Raw genomic sequence first — 4,088 nt, forward strand, 5'->3', positions numbered from 1 at the left:
AAGGTGGTGTTTAAGTTGTTTTTTCTCTATCCAAATCTATTTTAATTGCAACAAACGAAGTCTCTCCCAAGTCGAGTCTCTTTTGCCCATGATGGTAAGTAACCTTCCTGTCTCATCCTGAGCCACAAGCTTTTCCATCCTATTTTCTCCCCCATCCTGTTGAAGAGGAGTGAGTGGCTGGGTGGGAATCTGGTTGCAGGCCAATGTTAACCCACCACAGACCTGAAGTCAAAAGAAGGGGTAACAGTACTTGCTTCTAGGAGACAGAGAGCACCAAGAAGCCCCAAAACCTGCATTAAGACTCTCTACCTCCACTTATTTATTCAGTAGCACAAGAACAACTCAGTAGCACAAGACAGCATGACAAAATACTGATGTGGGTACCTGCAACTTTCATTGAACAGAAGGGTCAGAGCAGTCCTACTACTGAAGCTTAAACACACAATAACTTACCAGAATCAGAATAAATTGCATCCTGTGATTCTCAAACAGTCTAGGAACTCAACAAATGTTTGAAGACATTATGTACTTGGCTTTAGCTTTCAACTTGTTTTCACACGCTGGCAAGTAATATTTTACTCTCTGAATAAAAATAGAGGCGTAACATTTTACTCTCTGAATATGAACTCTAAGTGTAGAAGTCTCTTAATTTAGCTTACCAGCAGGGAAAAACTGACAGCTTGGGGGAAAAAAAAAGTTAAATGCAAATGCATTAGACTAGTGTTTTTAATCTTAATTTTGTTATCCCTAGGAAAACGGTTTTGCAATGAAAGCATTTAACAACAACCACCACCACCATTATCACTTACACCCAATTCTGACACAGCTCTCCACAGCTTACTTGTTATTTTATACTGTTGGAAAAAATTGTGGGGTTTATTTTGTTGTTTTGTTGGGGTTTTTGTTTTGGTTTTTTAAGAGCTACCTTATACTGATTCTCTAGTAGGAGTTTCAGTGCTATATAATTTCAGTATTAAATTCTGTGAAATTAGCTATGGACATTCAACTCTAAACACCCATTACTGCAGGTAATTTTATATGTTGAGCTCCACAGGACAAAGCCCAGGGCCTGAGAGGCCTTCACCCAACATACTCGATTTAATAAAGCCAACATGCAAGAGAATTTTTAGTAACATTCTACATTTAAGCTTAGCTACAACCTATATGAAATTATTATGTATTCCACTGCTCACAGTGTAGCAAAACACTAAGGTCAATATCAGACATAACATCCACAAGTACACACTGAGCCTGCAGGCTCCAATTAAAAACTGGATTTGATGCTGTATGCCACAGTTGCTACTAAATAGCCAAACTTTACCCTCAGTAAAACACATGATGGCACAAATAGTGCAAGTGAAACTTTGTGAATCTAACATGAAGCCCCAAACCCAATTTAAGAACACAATCCGGACTCTCCTAGAAGTTCACTGACCTCAAAATTCAGTTGCTTTAAGTGACCACAGAGAATAAAAATTTGGAATCTTAGCTCAATTAACTATACAACTAAACTGTATTTGTCAACTTAAGATCAAAATTGATTACCACAAAAACAAAAAAAAAAATTATAGTCATCCTGTACAGTACCTAAAAACTTTAAAGTTTTAACTCACAATTGCAAAAATAAAATAATTTATGTATTAAAGTTAAACAGCAGTACTTCACCTTTGTTTTAACCCATCAGGCTCAACAAAAGCAAACAACTAAAAAAAAAAAAGAACCACCACATCCTCCCCTGAAGGCATACAAAATTAAGATACCAGCTAAAGCACTTTTGCATGCCTTTGGAACTAGAAACAGCCATGAGAATCATCTGCAGGCATTAAAACAGCTGTAGCTGCCACGAACAGTGGAATTATTATTTAGACTAATTGGCTGAATTAGCTGGAACAGCTGCAAGTGATCTAAGGACCTACATATGAGCCTCTTTGAGTTGCCTCTGCATGGAACCTTCCTCAGCCTTTGCCTAGACAGGTGTATGGACTCCTTTGTGAGGAATCTAAAGAGAGTGGTTCAGCTTAAAGCAAAATTCAAACACATTTTAACTCAGTAATGTGTTATGTTGATGGAATTAGTATGAGCCCATGGTGGTCTTTCTGAATCGACCAGGTAAAATGGCAGATACAGTGAGAAGTACTGATGATTCCATATCCAGTGTACACAAACATCTAACAACTGAGAGTTTTCTGCAAAGAACCCAGGCATTTTGCTTCAGGGAAAAAGAAAATACTCCTGGGAGAAGTCTGACAGACATTCTAGCACTCTCAAGATACAAATAAAACCAACACCTCTGTTTTGTGGACATCTAAGTTTAACTTACCCTTTTGGTTTCCAAACACACACACACAAAAAAAAACCCTCAAACTCCTGGGCAAGCTTAACTTGAAAGCAAATTTATTTAATTGTTTAGCTTAGTAAGAGTAATGTGAATGCTTGCCATGTCCTGAAAATTCACTATCAGTTATTTAGATTTGCAGCTTACACTGCTACAGTTCATATAAAAAAGATACTAAATAATTCATATGGGTCCTGTAGTTTTCCAAAACTGATACACTGAAATTATAATTATTTTAGCACTCAAGTTTTATTTGCTGACAGAATTTTAAAAAAGAAAAAGAGAAACAAAGTACAGGTTGTGCTACAAAGTATTTTGAATCTTCTCAATAACCAAGTATGAAAAATGGCTCGTCTCTTTCTACCAAAATTTCCACTAATATCACATATAGACTGAAGAACGTAGGAAGCAATAGATATTTTAATAACCCATTTATAGCCAACTGCCTGAAGCACAGCACCACTGATCTTCCACTTAGTTTATTTTCTCCCCTGAGCCAGGGCTTATCAGGCCTTGTCACTCTTCCAGTGCATACCAGAATCCTTTCTCTCTTTCCCATAGGAAAGCCTGACTGAAAAGCTGTTCTGTCCACTCCCAAGCAAGGTAACATATTTGAAGCAGGGCTTCACCAGTTAGTACTAATGAAAGTCAACAAGGTGAATTAGGAAAAGATTAAGAGCAAGACAGATGGTAACTACAAGCCCCTGCTCTACCATTCTAAGGCTTTTTTTTTTTATTAAAGCCACACAACTACACTCATATAATAATACAAAATATCATTTCAAAGGTAGAAGATGACAGCAGCCCAGAAAAACACAGTAAGACAGCAGGACTGATGCTATAACAAGATCTGATTACTCATGTGTCCTTCTATCAGTCACCCCACAGGAGTGACACTAACAGTCTATTTCAATTTTGTAAGCATTGCGATTCCCCTCTGGATTTTCTGAAGTAGTAGGGAGAAAATAAACTTCATTTGTGAGCAGGCATCTAAAAGACAAGTCCTATCTCTCTGTCGGGAGCTCAAAGGAGACACAATGGAAACAAAAACGTGCTTCAGATGCCAGACTCAAAGAACTGAAAATTTACTTGTGTATTGCAAACTCTTGACTCTTGCATTAGGTACAGGACAAAACGTTACTAGCACAGCAGTTCTCGCTTCCTGTGGTATTCTCACTTCTAAGCATTTTCACTCATTTGGAAACAGCAGACCATCCTTCATCTCTAGCGACCCTTCCCTCTTGTACATAAATATTTCAGAAGGCGTCCTTTCACGGTGGCAAGACAGGATTATCTCATGGCAAATATCACATCCAGTTAGGGGCATCAAATTCTGGGCATGACATGAATTAAGAAGTCCAAAGGGCTGTGATCAGAGGCTGGGATCTCAAGAGGAAAAAGCACCTTCCCCCTCCCCAAGAAAACAAAGTCCATGTTTTATGAAAATGTAAAAGCACAGCCTTTAGGATAAGAAAAGCGAACCGTTCCACTCTGAACGGACCAACAAGCCTGAGAGGACAGTTTCAGGCTCAAGGGTATTCCTCTGGCTCTTCCTTTACCGTCTCAATGAAACATTCTCTTCCAGCAAAGCAGACCAGCAGCAGGGGCTTCCTGACACCCCTTCTAAACGCAGCCAGGCTTCCGAACGGGAAGCGCCACACCAATTCGTCACTAAACGCGTCACATCAACCTCACGCTTCTCACTCCTCTCCCACCCGCGCCAACGCCACCGACGCGGTTTCACTTTCCTCGG

Source organism: Antrostomus carolinensis, unplaced genomic scaffold (genome assembly GCF_000700745.2).
Source record: "Antrostomus carolinensis isolate BGI_N321 unplaced genomic scaffold, ASM70074v2 scaffold48950, whole genome shotgun sequence".
NCBI lineage: Eukaryota > Metazoa > Chordata > Aves > Caprimulgiformes > Caprimulgidae > Antrostomus > Antrostomus carolinensis.